The following is a 16,650-nucleotide window of genomic DNA, read 5'->3' as shown; positions in this document are numbered from 1 at the left end:
AAGAAATGACCAAGAGCTGTCTAGGATGCCAGAAGGTCCAAAACGCCCCACCACAAGCCCCTCTACATCCATGGGAGTGGCCCTCATCTCCATGGCAAAGGGTACATATCGACTTTGCTGGTCCATTTATGGACTCAATGTTCTTAATCGCGGTGGATGCACACTCCAAGTGGCCGGAGGTAATAAAGATGTCCTCCACCACCACGGAAAAACCATCACAGTATTAAGGACCATATTCGCCAGGAATGGGCTGCCTGAACAGATCTGTTCTGATAATGGACCGCAATTTGTATCCGAAGAATTCAGGAAGTTCTTAAAGAACAATGGGGTTAAGCACTACACGTCCGCCCCATACCATCCCGCCACCAATGGATTGGCTGAAAGGTTTGTCCAGACCTTCAAGAAGGCCATAAAGGCCATGGGTAATGAAGACATAAATCTACAACACAAGGTAGATAACTTCTTGTTTGCATACAGGAATGCAATACATGTGGTTACAAACCAAACCCCCGCCATGATGTGGCTGGATTTGGTCAAGCCAAACGTCAGAAGGGACGTAGAGAACCGGCAATTTCAAAGCATGAATGAAAGGCCAACTAGAACCTTCCAGATAGGTCAACCAGTTTTTGCCCGGGACTACCGTACCGAGGAATGGCAGCCTGGAACTATTTGCACATGACTAGGACCACTGATGTATACCGTGGACATTGGAGAAAGCATAATAAGGCGCCATGCTGACCAGATCATAGAGTCATCCGAAAAAGGACAACCTACACCACAACTCTATACGCCTAGTGATGAAGCAGAGATACCCATAGTATCTACCTCCGATCCGGTGATACTGGAACCCGATGAACCCGACACTGGCATTGAAGCCGAATCGACCTTGCCAAAAGAACCTACTACACCACTGAGGCGTTATCCGGACCGAGTCAGGAAGCCTCCAGAGACTGAATTTGTAATTGATTAACTTCAGCAAATGTGTATATTATTGTTCTTGTAAAAATGTTATTTAATGATTACTTAAAATGTTATGTACTATTTATCTAAAAGGGGAGGAATTGTAGTGTATGTACCTTTAAGAGGAACTATGTTTTTGAAGCCCCTGTATACTGTAGTACCAGTAGTGACCACTCGGGTATATAAGCCTGTGTAGCGTCTTGTGTTGTTAGTTCACCTCCAGACTTTGTTCAGTAAACACTTGTTAAATCAACTCCTGCATTCCGTGTCTCCATTAACACACGGATCTAACACCACCCAAACCAAAACCCACCTCCAATGGGAAAATCGTCCCCTATGTTTTAATTAGTTATGTTAAATAATGCATTATAAAACAACCCAGTGGAAATTGGTTAAAAAAGTTAATATGAAAAAAAATATGAATCCCATTGAAACTCAATTGCGAAACCAAAGTGCCTTAATTATATATTTGTTATTGTAAATTTGAATTAACTTTATTTGATCATCTTACTCTATAGATGAGGATGGCCTCCTCCAAGTGATTGCTGGCTATGTGGAAAGTCACCTCACATTTTGCAAAGAAATCAATGGTACAATTGTTTTCAAGTCATTCACAACAAGCCATTGATTTCTCTGAAAAATGTGAGGCGACTTTCATAGCCAGCAAACCTTTACATTTCCAAGGGAATAATCCTCCCACAGAAATAATGAATAATAAATAATGAAGGCAGCTCTACACAAAAGAACCACACAGATCAGTACTTAGCTGCAAATATTTCCGATATCAGCAAAAAAAAAAACTTCTGGTTTCAGAAGGTTTACAGACCACCTCAGTAAGAAACATCCATTTAATGCAGATTGAATGAAGCAGATGTGCTGGGAGTAATGCCAGCCAGGGAGATCCCTGCAGCACAGCCCTTTCACAGAACAAGTCTGTGAGTAAGCTGTAACCCAGTTAGCATGCAGGAACAGCAAGTCATTAGGAAGGCAAATGGAATGTTGGCCTTTATTGCAAGGGGGCTGGAGTATAAAAGTAGGTAAGTCTTGCTACAACTGTACAGGGCGTTGGTGAGCCGACATCTAGAGTACTGCATATAGTTTTGGTCTCCTTATTTAAGGAGGGATATACTTGCATTGGAGGCAGTTCAGTGAAGGTTCACTAGGTTGATTCCTGGGATGAAGGGGTTGTCTTATGAGGAAAGGTTGAGCAAGTTGGACCTATACTCATTGGAGTTTAGAAAAATGAGAGGGGATCTTATTGAAACAGACAAGATTCTGAGGGGGCTTGACAGGGTAGATGCGGAGAGGATGTTTCCCCTCGTGGGGGAATCTAGAACGAGGGGGCATAATTTCAGAATAAGGGGTCGCCCATTTAAGACGGAGATGAGGAGGAATTTCTTCTCTCAGAGGGTCGTGAATCTTTGGAATTCTCTACCCCAGAGAGCTGTGGAGGCGGAGTCATTGAATATATTCAAGGCTGAGATAGACAGATTTTTGAACTACAGGGGAGTCAAGGGTTATGGGGAACAGGCAGAAAAGTGGAGTTGAGGCCAAGATCAGATCAGCCATGATCTTATTTTTTTTTCAAATTTGTTTTTATGGGATGTGGGCGTTGCTGGCAAGGCCAGGTTTATTGCCCATCCCTACTTGCCCTTGAGAAGGTGGGTGAGCCGCTGCCTTAAACCGCTGCAGTCCGTGTGGTGAAGGTACTCCCACAGTGCTGTTAGGTAGGGAGTTCCAGGATTTTGACCCAACGATGATGAAAGATCGGCGATATATTTCTAAGTCAGGATGATGTGTGACTTGGAGAGGAACTTGGAGGTGGTGGTGTTCCCATGCGTCTGCTGCCCTTGTCCTTCTAGTTGGAAGAGGTCACGGGTTTGGGAGGTGCTGCCGAAGAAGCCTTGGCGAGTTGCTGCAGTCCATTTTGTAGATGGTACACACTGCAGCCACATTACACCGGTGGTGGAGGGAGTGGATGTTTAAGGTGGTAGAGGGGGTGCCAATCAAGCGGGTTGCTTTGTCCTGGATGCTGAGGAGCTTCTCGAGTGTTGTTGGAGCTGCACTCATCCAGGCAAGTGGAGAGTATTCCATCACACTCCTTACTTGTGCCTTGTAGATGGTAGAAAGGCTTTGGGGAGTCAGGAGGTGAGACCCTCGCCACAGAATACTTACCTAGCCTCTGACCTGCTCTTGCTGCCACAGTACGTGTGTGGCTGGTCCAGTTAAGTTTCTGGTCAATGGTGACCCCCCCCCCCCCAGGATGTTGATGGTGGGGGATTCGCTGATGGTAATGCCATTGAATGTCAAGGGGCGGTGTTTAGACTCTCGCTTGTTGGAGATGGTCATTGCCTGGCACTTCTGTGGCGCGAATGTTACCTGCCACTTATAAGCCGAAGCCTGAACGTCGTCCAGGTCTTGTTGCATGCGGGCATGGACTGCATCATTATCTGAGGAGTTGTGAATGGCACTGAACACTGTGCAGTCATCAGCGAACATCCCCATTTCTGACCTTATGTTGGAGGGAAGGTCATTGATGAAGCAGCTGAAGATGGGCCTAGGACACTGCCCTGAGGAACTCCTGCAGCAATGTCCTGGGGTTGTGATTGACCTTCAATCACCTTAACCATCTTCCTTTGTGCTAGGTATGACTCCAGCCAGTGGAGAGTTCTGAATGGTGGAGCAGACTCGAGGGGCCGAATGGCCTACTTCTGCTCCCATTTCTTATGATCTTCCTTTGTTTGTCTCACAGGAGTAAGATTATCATGGATTAGTTAATTTCTATAATAGTTGTTTTATTATCTTTTCATTAATATCTTTATAATCATCAGTAATGGATTTATAATCGTGTGTAAGAAAATCATCAATTGCATGCAGTGATAACCTAAATTATATAGGACATGTAACCTATGTAAAAGTCTGCGAGTAAGCTGGAACCCTGGGGTGAGAAAGAGGACTGCTATCGTCGAATAGGGAAGCTGTTGGGTGAATTATCGAAAGTTGGATATTAGCCAACAGTAAGGATGAGTAGAGTGGAGCGAGCTATGGGAACCAAGGTCAGATGCAGCTGCAACAGTGTTGGAATGTTATGATCTCTGGCAATGAGTTAAAAACATTTGCCTTTTCACAGGACTATCAAGGGCGCAATATCTCTACTATGGCGACATGTTCTTTTGTGTTGCCATGACCATCCCAGATATGAGTTTTAATGGTCAAAAACAGATGATATAAGAGGTATCTTTATGATTGGATTTTGGGGAATTGGGTGTAAGCCAGTGATTGGTTCAGTAAGACTCCATAGGTTTTGAATGCGAGTGAAGGTATAAGGGGGTCTCGACAGCCACAAAGGGTAGAAGATTACAGGAGGAATCAAGGAGACACCCAAGAGACAAGAAACACAGGGTGCAGCCTACTTACAGTCGCGCTTCTACCCAGAGCATAGCAGGGTAATACAAGTCTCAATTATACTCTGTAAATTGCTGCTCAAATACTGTATTGTATTAAGTCTTGCTTGTGCTGAATAAAGTCACCAATACGGGTCAACTTCAAACCATTTGAAAACAGGTCCCCTCTGGGATCTTACAAATTGGTGAGCCAGCCAGGAGCTTATCAGATAGTTGAAACAAGAAGGGAAATCTCCACCAGGGAAACAGACAAAGGATTTTTTTGTTGTTGAGTGAATGTGCCGAAGAAGCATCCTACCTACATCATCCCGAATCAGCCTGCCTAAGGTGAAGGTTTACAGAACTCCAAAGAACTCTGTAAACAGTTTTCTCTGAAACTAAAATATTTTATTTAAACTGATCATATGGGGGAACGCTAAGCATTTCCCTCCATCTTTAATGGTTTAAGCAATCGGGACTAACGCATTTACCACCAGCGACTGCTTTTCTCCCCCCCAACGTTTTTCCAAGAGGAGTCAGTCATTTCGGTTGTATGAATTATAAATTACCAAGTATGGTATTTTTGCCTATTTTCTACTTTTGAGAATCATTTTATTTTATTTGTAAGTAAATCTAGACAATAATACAGCCTGTGCAAAGGAGCCCAGTTATATTTTCTAGCTTTTGAACTGATAGGGTGACAGAGGACATCCCTACGTGCTCTCCAGCAAGCAATATGACATGATTGAGAGTCAATTTTTAGATCCGAGCTAAGCTAACTCAATATGACAGAGTAAAAGAGGTTTGATGATGTTTTAATAGGTTTAGCCTGTTCATGGAAATTGCTGTTCATACAAGAAAAAAAAAGTACTGAAAAAAGCCTGGCTGCAACAACAAAGCTAGTTTGCGTATATCTTCGTGTTCTCAGTCTTCATTCCCAATTCTACTTCTAGTTTGTACTTTTCTAATCGTTTGTTTGGCTTCTTTCTACTGTCTAGAAAGGAAGAGAGTAGAGGCAAAAAGGGATGTTGAAAATGCAGCTGCACAGTATGATGGGAGATTTAGGGTAATGCAGGGATAACCAAAGATATTAAGGGATATGGAGCAAAGGCAGGTATATGGAGGTAGGTCACAGATCAGCCATGATCTCACTGAATGGCAGAGCAGGCTCGAGGGACTAAATGGCCTATTACTGTTCCCATGTTCTTCTAGATTACACTTATCTTTTCACATCTGTGCACTCTTCCTGTTCACCTACTCCAGTTGTCAACAATGTTCCCTTCTCCCAAAATATTAGGTTACTCCCAGTAAACTACTGCTTACTCAACCATTCACACAATTGGGCCAATAATAATGTCATAAGAAAAATTAAGGATGAAAAAAGACCCATCAAAGCTCATCCCTACATTACCTTAAAATCTCCCATTATACTGCCCAGCTGCATTTTCAACCCTTTTTTTTGCCTCTACTCTCTTCTCTGACAAATTATTCCAAATAATCAATGAGTTCTTTACAATATCTATTTTAAATTTACTTTTCATTACATTACATTTAACTTTCAATCATGTTCCCCTTTGACTTCTTTCTAGACAGTAGAACTTCTCTAGTCTTTCCTCATACACATCTCATTTTCACTTGGTATCAGTCTTGTTGCTCCTCTCTGTACCTGCGCCAAATGTTTGCGTATATCTAATGCAAATTATATTCCCCATCACCCATTTACCAAGGCACCCAACCAAGAGTCACTATCTTAAATTTTCTTCTTTAGATTAGTCGCTTCTGTTTACTGAACATTCCACCTTTTTAGTTTCTGCCCAATGAATCATTGTTTATTCTTTTACTCTTTGGTCTGATTTGAAGGAATACAGCATGATAAGGGCCTACTGTGACTTTGGTTCTAAATATTTACCTGAAAAAGAAAGCCCGGTGTTCAATTTTAAAGACACGTTACTTATAGGTTAAACTCCCAGATATTTTTCAAATTCCCATTCACGGGTTTGTTATTTCTTATTGCCTATTTTGTCTCATTTATTACACCTTTCTTTCTTTTACCTTTTGAAGTTCCTGCCATCACTCCCACAGAATTTTAACTCTCCGGCAAACCATCATTTCAACTAAGATCCAGAGAATAAATAACTCTCCAAATTAGCAAAGGTGTTTTCCCCCTTCCTCTTCATTTTTAGCAAGGTCCAAGAAACTGTATGAAAACTGCACACACATAATATGAAAGGCTAGACTCTTCGTAAACCTGCACATGCAGATTTCAAGATATAACAAGCATTTAGGCTTAGTCCTCCTGTGTACATCATTTAAACCTCCCAGCTTGAAATAAAAAACAAGATTAACTACAAAATTAATATTGGAATATTCACATTTTGGAGATTTGAGTAACACAGAAGCTGAAATAGCAATTGGTAGCATTAAAATAGAACTTCCAGCACATGCCAGAAAGTAACTGCACAAGAACATCTATAATTCACATAAAGGTCAAACTATTTTATCCTCAAAATTAAATCTGCTACTCATCAATCTCCTACACATCCAGACAGTCAAAACTTTCAATCAACTTGATAAAAGCTTAAAGGCTGAAATGTGAGGCGGGGAGGGGAGAACAAGAGAAAAGGCAAGATGGTATATTCAGTGTTTCAATCTGTTTCGCTGCCAAACACTAGGGCAGGGAATGGCAACTTTACTACTGCTAGATGCTGATCCCTGCAGTCAAAATAAACCAAGGGTTTTATATCAATTATAAGACCGAAACCCAAGACTGTGCTGACAAATAAGCCAAAGCATTTTTGCTTCTAATGGTCAAACACAAAATGTTAAGATTTCACAAGGTCGCTTTCAATCACATGTGATGTTCCTCCTTAAAGTTAATATACACATTCAACACTCTAGAACAAGTAATAAACCTATAACTTTTAAATTTTATAACCTTTTCTGTTCCTCAATCTCAAGAAATAATGCAGCATTAGTTTTGCTGAAAAGATGCATTGTAGCTGGCTGCAACAATGATTTCTTAAAACAATAATATTTACATTTACATACTGCAAATTCTGTCATTTAAGATATACAGAATTATAAACAGGACAATTAGACAATTTACTATAATAGCACATATTCTAATCAGACATTTTAAAATTACTTTCACATTATTTCCAAATACGAGTGTTACAGATGCCACTAATGTCCAGATTTCATAGCTCAATGAAGATGCTCTAGTTTTTCAATCTTCATTAAAACAAAATGTTTTATTCATTCATGGGATGTAGGCGCCACCGGCAAGGCCAGCATTTATTGCCCATCCATAACCTAATTGCGAGAAGGTGGTGGTGAGCCACCTTCTTGAATACAACTGAATGGCTTGCGAGGCCATTTCAGAGAGCAGTTAAGAGTCAACCACATGTGGGTCTGGAGTCACATATAGGCCCAAACTGGGCAAGGATGGCAGAATACCTTCCCTAAAAAGACATTGGTAAGCCAGATGGGTTTTTAACAACAATCCGGTAGTTTCATGGTCACCATTACTGATACTAGCTTTTTATTCCAGATTTATTTAATTAACTGAATTTAAATTCCCCAGCTGCCATGGTGGGATTTGAACTCATATCTCCAGATCATTAGTCCAGGCCTCTGGATTGCTAGTCCAGTAACTATGCTACCGTACTCCCAACCATCATTTTTATTTATTCAAGTATCACATTAGAATTGCCATTACAAACTTGCTTTTTGTCTAGATACAAACATTGCTTTAAAATTGATTTCTTTTGCGTTTCTAATTGTAGCAAAAGTAGTTCAAAAAGATAGAAAATGTACTTTAGGACTCACCCCAAAGGTTATTTATGTGACCATCATAAAAGTTTTAATGAGGTCCAAGTGAAAATAATTTCAAATAATGTTTATTAGTGTTAAAACTGAAGTAATAAGTACAATAAAACATGAGAGTCCATAATCTTTGCAATTAGTCTTAGCAAATTTCAATTACTTTTTCTAAACTGAAATCAAATTGTCAAACTGCCATGGTGGGATTTAAACTCACATTTTCTCAATTACTAGGCCAATAAAATAATCATTACACCACTGTACCCATACTACTGTGAGTTAGTAATGCAGAAAGAAGATTTTACACTTGCTGCATTTTCTGAATTACGACAAAACCCTAGGTAAACCTATTAGGAATATAGGAACAGGGGTAGGCCATTAAGCCCCTAGCGCCTGTTCCGCCACTCAATGAGATCACGTTTGATCTGTATCCCAAATCAATCCACCTGCCTTTGCTCCATACCCTTAGCTAGCAAAAAAATCTATCGATCTCACATTTAAAGTTATTTGAGCTAGCATCTATTGCTTTGCGCGAGAGTTCCACACTTCTACCACCCTTTGCGTGAAGAAGTGTTTCCTAACTTCTCTCCAGAATGGCCTGGCTCTGATATAAACGTTATGTCCCCCGCCCTAGACTCCTTCACCAACAGAGGATCAAACAACACTTAACATCTGCATTTTCTCCAGCAAGTAACAGATTTTAAGACTTCACGGTGCTATTTTGATATTCTAGATCTTAACTTCACAAAAATACCCGTGAAGAATTTCACGACAGACAGAAGTATTGAAACAGTTATGAAAAGGTAACTTGCATAAATCATACAGCATAGAAGGTGGCCATTCAGCCCACTGTGCCTGTGCTGGCTCCCTGCACAAGCTATCCAATTAGTCCCAGTCCCCTGCCCTTTTCCCAAAGCCCTGCAAATTTTTCCCCATCAAGTATTTATCCAATTCCCTTTTGAAAGTTATTATTGAATCTGCTGCCACCAACCTTTTAGGCAGTGCATTCCAGATCGTAACAACTCGCTAAGGAATTTTTTCTTTTTCCTTATCTCCCCCTGGTTCTCTTGTACCTTAAATCTGTGTCCTCTTGTTACCGGCCCTCCTGCCAGTGGAAACAGTTTCTCCTTATTTACTCTATCAAAACCTCTCATCTGCATACATATTATAGTGGCTTTTACAAGATATAAAATTAGAGGAAATTGAAACTGGGCATATGACTACCTCATTTTAAGTGAACAGTGTATTGGTATTATAGAAAAAAGCAGGAAATGGAAAGCAAGTTTAGGGGCTGGGAAAAGGGGGAGCGGATGAAAGAACAAAAGGGAAGGTCAGTGATAGGATAGAAAGCAGGAGAGATTAAGAGACAGAGACATTAAGAGATATTCAAGGCAAGAGGAGGTGGTAATGGGACAGATTAACAAAGGATGCCTCGAGATGAGGTGTGAATTGCGCTGGCAGAATGAAGGACAGCTGCCATGTGGGAGGGAAGAAAAAAAGGCCAAAGTGTGGATTAAAAGAAAAAGAAAATATATATATGTGATAGGGGCCGAGGTTATGATCTGAAATTGTTGAACTCTGTGTTGAGTCCAAAGGGTTGTAGAGTGCCTAATCGAAAGATGAAGTGCTGTTCCTTGAGCTTACGCTGAGCATCCGTGGAACAATGCAAGAGGCCGAGGACGGTGAGGTCCGAGTGGGAATGGAGGGGTGAATTAAAGTGACAGGTCACCGGGAGCTCGGGGTCCCCCTTACAGACTGAACGGAGGTGTTCCGCAAAGCGGTCACCCAATCTGCGTTTGGTCTCCCCAATGTAGAGGAGACCACATCGTGAGCAGCGAATACAGAGGCGGGTGTCAGGAGCAGTGAGACCGGAGACCCAGTGAGTATTTAAACTCACTTTCGCGGGCTTTCTTTGCAGAGGCTGGTGTCGGGAGCAGTGAGACCAGAGACCCAGTGAGTATTTAAACTCACTTTCGCGGGCTTTCTTTGCAGAGGCTGGTGTCGGGAGCAGTGAGACTGGAGATCCAGTGAGTATTTAAACTCACTTTTGCGGGCTATCTTACCAATCTCAGACCGGCGGCGGCGTTCTAGAGCCACGTCACGATTCAAAACGTGACGCGGGCAGAAGGGAGCAGCTGATTGGGTGAGTACGGCCAGGGAGTATTTATACTACTCGATAGTTTGACAGTTAAGGTTCATAGTTTATAAAGTTTAGAAGGTCTTAATTTTTTTGTGGTTATAGTTTCTAGTGCTAGTAACCAAGGGCCCTTGAGTATATCATTTAATTGCAGTGTAATTGATGGTGTTGATTTGATTTAAGTTAATTTAAATTAATTGAAGGGTAAATCATGGCAGGACAGCTTGGTGCCGTGGTATGCTCCTCCTGCACTATGAGGGAAATCAGGGACACTTCCTGTGTCTTTGACGACCATGTGTGCGGGAAGTGTATCCAGCTGCAGCTACTGGCAGACCGCATTGCGGCGTTGGAGCTGCGAATGGATACATACTGGAGCATTTGCAATGCTGAGGACGTCGTGAATATCACGTTTAGGGGGTTGGTCACACCGCAGGTAAAGGCTGCACCAACAGGATGGGAATGGGTGACCGCCAGGCAGAGTAGTAGGCGCAGGCAGGTAGTGCAGGGGTCCCCTGTGGCCATCCCCCCTCTCAAACAGAAATACCGCTTTGGATATTGTTGGGGGGGATGGCTTATCGGGGGAAGACAGCAGCAGCCAACTTCCTGGCACCGTGGGGGGTTCTGCTGTACAGGACGGGAGGAAAAAGAGTGGGAGAGCTATAGTAATAGGGGATTCCATTGTAAGGGGAATAGATAGGCATTTCTGCAGCCGCAAACGAGACTCCAGGATGGTATGTTGCCTCCCTGGTGCAAGGGTCAAGGATGTCTCGGAGCGGCTACAGAGCATTCTGGAGGGGGAGGGTGAACAGCCAGTTGTCGTGGTGCATATAGGTACCAACGATATAGGTAAAAACTGGGACGAGGTCCTAAAAGCTGAATATAGGGAGTTAGGAGGTAAATTAAAAAATAGGACCTCAAAAGGTACTAATCTCAGGATTGCTACCAGTGCTACGTGCTAGTCAAGAGTAGGAATAGAAGGATATTTCAGATGAATATGTGGCTAGAGGAATGGTGCAAGGGGGAGGGATTCAAATTCCTGGGACATTGGAACCGGTTCTGGGGGAGGTGGGACCAATACAAACTGAATGGTTTGCACCTGGGCAGGACCGGGACCGATGTCCTAGGGGGAGTGTTTACTAGTGCTGTTGGGGAGGGTTTAAATTAAAATGGCAGGGGGTTGAAAATCTGTGCAGGGAGACAGGGGAATAGGAAACAAGGATAGAAGCAAAAGACAGGAAGGAGAAAAGCAAAAGTGGCAGGCAGAGAAGTCAAGGGTTTAAATCAAACATGGCCGCAATAAATAATAGTTCTAAAAGGTCTAAGAGTGTTAAAAAACAAGCCTGAAGGCTTAATGCGAGGAGCATTCGTAATAAGGTGGATGAATTAGCTGCGCAAATAGATTTAAGTGGATATATGATTGGGATTACGGAAAAATGGCTCCAGGGTGACCAAAGCTGGGAATTCAACATCCAGGGGTATTCAATATTCAGGAAAGACAGGCAAAATGGAAAAGGAGGTGGGGTAGCATTGCTGGTTAAAGAGGAGATTAACACAATAGTAAGGAAGGATATTAGCTCTGATGATGTGGAATCTGTATGGGTAGAGCTGAGAAATACCAAGGGGCAGAAAACGTTAGTGGGAGTTGCATACAGACCCCCCAAACAGTAATGCCGAGGTTGGGGATGGCATTAAATCAGAAATGAGAGACGCGTGCAATAAGGGCACAGCAGTTATCATGGGTGACTTTAATCTACATATAGAGTGGGCTATCCAAATTAGTAACAATACTGAGGAGGAGGAATTCCTGGAATGTATACAGGATGGTTTCCTGGACCAATATGTCGAGGAACCAACTAGAGATCAAGCCATCTTAGATTGGGTATCATGTAATGAGAAAGGATTAATTAGCAATCTTGTTGTGCGAGGCCCCTTGGGGCGGCGCGATCATAATATGATCGAATTCTTCATTAAGATGGAGAGTGAAGTATTTGACTCAGAGACTAGGGTCCTGAATTTAAATGAAGGAAACTACGATGGTGCAAGTTGGGTAGAATGGATTGGGGAATGTTACTTAATGGCAATGGCAAACATTTAAAGATCGCATGAATGAACTACAGAATTTGTTCATCCCTATTTGGTATAAAAATAAAACAAAAATGGTGACTCAACCGTGGCTAACAAGGGAAATTAGGGATAGCATAAGATCAGAGGAGAGGACATATAAATTGGCCAGAAAAAGCAGCAAACCTGAGGATTGGGAGCAGTTTACGATTCAGCAAAGGAGGACAAAGGGATTAATTAAGAGGGGGAAAATAGAGTATCAGAGTAAGCTTGCAGGGAACATAAAAACTGACTGTAAAAGCTTCTATAGATATGTGGAGAAAAACATTGGTGAAGTCAAGCGTAGGTTCCTTGCAGTCAGAATCAGGGGGATTTATAATGGGGAACAAAGAAATGGCAGACCAATTAAATACATACTTTAGTTCTGTCTTCACAAAGGAGGACACAAATAACCTCCCAGAGATGTCGGGGAACATAGGGTCTAATGAGAGGGAGGAACTGAATGAAATCAGTATTTGTAGGGAAATGGTGTTAAGGAAATTGACGGGATTGAAGGCCGATAAATCCCCAGGGCCTGATAATCTACATCCTAGGGTACTTAAGGAAGTGGCCCTAGAACTAGTAGATGCATTGCTGGTCATCTTCTAAAATTCTATAGATTCTGGAACAGTTCCCATGGATTGGAGGGTAGCTAATGTTACCCCACTATTCAAAAAAGGTGGTAGAGAGAAAACGGGGAATTATAGACCGGTAAGCCTAACATTGCTAGTCAGGAAAATGCTAGAGTCCATTATAAAAGATGCAATAGCAGAGCACTTGGAAAACAGTGAAAGGATCGGACAAAGTCAACATGGATTTACAAAAGGTAAATCGTGCTCGACTAATCTACTGGAATTTTTTGAGGATGTAACCGGTAGAATAGATAAGGGAGAACCAGTGGCTGTGGTGTATTTGGACTTTCAGAAGGCTTTCGATAAGGTCCCGCATAAGAGATTAGCGTGTAAAGTTAAAGCACATGGGACTGGGGGCAAGGTACTGACTTGAATAGAGAACTGGCTGGCAGACAGGAGGCAAAGAGTTGGAATAAACGGCTCTTTTTCCGAGTGGCAGGCAGTGACTAGTGGGGTACCGCAGGGATCGGTGCTAGGACCCCAGCTATTAACAATATATATTAATGATCTAGACAAGGGAACTAGATGTAATATCTCCAAGTTTGCAGATGACACAAATCTGGGTAGGTGTGTGTGCTGTGAGGAGGATGCCGAGAAACTCCAGTATGATTTGGACACGTTGGGTGATTGGGCAGATGTATGGCAGATGCAGTATAATGTGGATAAATGCGAGGTTATCCACTTTGGTGGCAAAAACAGGAAGGCAGATTATTATCTGAACGGCAATAGATTGGGAGAAGGGGAAGTGCAACGAGACCTGGGTGTCCTTGTGCTGCAGTCGCTGAAGGTAAGCATGCAGGTGCAGCAGGCGGTTAAGAAGGCAAATGGTATGTTGGCCTTCGTAGTGAGAGGATATGAGTACAGGAACAAGGATGTCTTGCTGCAGTTGTACAGGGCCTTGGTGAGGCCACACCTTGAGTATTGTGTGCAGTTTTGGTCACCCTATCTGAGGAAGGATGTTCTTGCCATGGAGGGAGTGCAGCGAAGATTCACCAGACTGATACCTGGGCTGGCAGGAATGACGTAGGAGGAGAGATTGGGTCGACTGGGCTTATACTCGCTGGAGTTTAGAAGAATGAGAGGAGATCTCATTGAAACTTATAAAATTCTAACAGGACTAGACAGACTAGATGCAGGAAGGATGTTCCCGATGGCGGGGGAGTCCAGAACCAGGGGTCACAGTCTAAAGATAAGGGGTAAGCCATTTAGGACAGAGATGAGGAGGAATTTCTTCACCCAGAGAGTGGTGAACCTGTGGAATTCTCTACCACAGAAGGCAGTTGAGGCCAATTCATTAAATATATTCAAGGAGTTACAGTAGATATATTTCTTAAGGCTAAAGGGATCAAGGGATATGGGGAGAAGGCAGGGACAGGGTACTGAGTTTGGATGATCAGCCATGATCTCATTGAATGGCGGAGCAGGCTCGAGGGGCCGAATGGCCTACTCCTGCTCCTATCTTCTATGTTTAAGTATACTAAATTGCAAGAAGTACAAGTAAATCGCGGTTTTACCTGGAAGGGGTGTTTGGGGCCCTGGACAGTGGGAAGTACAAGGGCATGCGTTGCATCTCCTGCGCTTGCACAAGAAGGTGCCGGGCGAAGGGGAAGGGGTGCTGGGGGTGGTAGAGGAGTGTACTAGGGTGTCACGGAGGGAGCGGTCCCTTTGGAATGCTGAAAGGGGAGGCGAGGGGAAGATGCATTTGGTGGTGGGATCACGCTGGAGGTGGCGGAAAATGATCCGTTGAATGTGGAGGCTGATGGGGTGAAAGGCGAGGACAAGGGGAACTCTATCGTGGTTCCTGCCCTGGTAGACCCATCGTTTCAGCCTGTTCTTGCCCCACGGAACTTCTCTCTTCCTATCTCAACTCTATTTTTTCTCCCCTTGTCCAGTCTCTTCCCACCTACATCCGCGACTCTTCCGACGCCCTCCGCCACTTTAACAGTTTACAGTTTCCTGGCCCCAACCGCCTCCTTTTCACCATGGACGTACAATCCCTCTACACCTCCATCCCCCACCAGGATGGCCTGAGGGCGCTCCACTTCCTTGAACAGAGGCCCAACCAGTCCCTATCCACCACCACCCTCTTTCGCCTGGCTGAACTTGTTCTCACATTGAACAACTTCTCCTTTGACTCCACTCATTTCCTCCAAATCAAAGGTGTTGCTATGGGTACCCGCATGGGTCCGAGCTATGCCTGCCTTTTCGTGGGATATGTGAAACACGCTTTGTTCCAGTCCTACTCGGGTCCCCTCCCTCACCTCTTTTTCCGGTACATTGATGACTGTATCAGTGCCGTCTCCTGCTCTCGCCCTGAACTAGATAATTTCATTCACTTTGCTTCCAATTTCCACCCTTCCCTCACCTTCACATGGTCCATCTCCGGAACTCTTCCCTTCCCTTCCTCGACTTCTCCGTCTCCATCTCTGGGGATAGGTTATTGACAAAGGCTATTGACAAACATTCACTACAAGCCCACTGACTCCCACAGCTACCTGGACTACACTTCCTCCCACCCCACCTCCTGTAAGGACTCTATTCCATTCTCCCAGTTTCTCCGTCTCCGCCGCATCTGCTCCGACGATGCCACCTTCCATACCAGTGCTTCCGACATGTCTTCCTTTTCCCTCAACTGAGGATTCCCCTCTACTGTGGTTGACACAGCCCTCGACCGTGTCCATTCTATCTCCCGCACCTCTGCCCTCACCCCTGCCCCTCCCTCCCGGAACCACGATAGGGTTCCCCTTGTCCTCACCTTTCACCCCACCAGACTCCACATTCAATGGAACATCCTCCGCCATTTCCGCCACCTCCAGCGTGATCCCACCATCAAACGCATCTTCCCCTCACCTCCCCTTTCAGCATTCCGTAGGGACCGCTCCCTCCGCAGCACCCTAGTCCACTCCTCTAGAGCCCCCAGCACCCCTTCCCCTTCCCGTGCAAGCGCAGGAGATGCAACACATGCCCTTATACCTCCCCCTTCCCACTGTCCAGGGTCCTGGTGAAACAGCGACTTACTTATACTTTTGCAATTTAGTATACTGTATTCGCTGCTCATGATGTGGTCTCCTCTACATTGGGGAAACCAAATGCAGATTGGGTGACCGCTTTGCGGAACACCTCAGTTCAGTCCGCAAGGGGGACCCCGAGCTTCCGGTGGCCTGTCACTTTAATTCACCGCTCCATTCCCACTCAGACTTCACCGTCCTCGACCTCTTGCATTGTTCCACGGAAGCTCAGCGTAAGCTCGAGGAACAGCACCTCATCTTTCGATTAGGCACTCTACAGCCCTCTGGACTCAACACAAAGTTCAACAATTTCAGATCATAACCTCGGCCCCTATCATATATATATATTTCTTCTTTTTTTTATCCACACTTTGTTTGGCCCTTTTTTCTTCCCTTCCACATGGCAGCTGTCCTTCATTCTGCCAGCGCAATTCACACTCCATCTAGAGCCATCCTTTGTTCCTTAACCTGTCCCATTACCACCCCCTCTTGCCTTGAATATCTCTTAATCTCTCCTGCTTTCTATCCTATCACTGACCTTCCCTTTTGTTCTTTCATCCCCTCCCCCTTTTCCCCAGCCCCTAAACTTGCTTTCCATTTCCTGCTTT

General features: G+C 43.9%; 1 protein-coding gene across 2 annotated transcripts in view; it reads right to left on the bottom strand.

Annotated features, from left to right (window-relative positions):
* zc2hc1a (zinc finger, C2HC-type containing 1A) overlaps positions 1-16,650 on the bottom strand; it is a 138,056-nt gene that overhangs the window by 104,270 nt on the left and 17,136 nt on the right. The gene's annotated exons all lie outside the window — the stretch shown is intronic.

The sequence above is a fragment of the Somniosus microcephalus genome, chromosome 7 (assembly GCF_052327205.1).
Source record: "Somniosus microcephalus isolate GS21.2 chromosome 7, FLI_Smic_1.0, whole genome shotgun sequence".
In the NCBI taxonomy this organism is placed as follows: domain Eukaryota; kingdom Metazoa; phylum Chordata; class Chondrichthyes; order Squaliformes; family Somniosidae; genus Somniosus; species Somniosus microcephalus.
The sequence above is the reverse complement of the archived record's forward strand: the minus strand, read 5'-3'. Positions and strand labels throughout refer to the sequence as shown.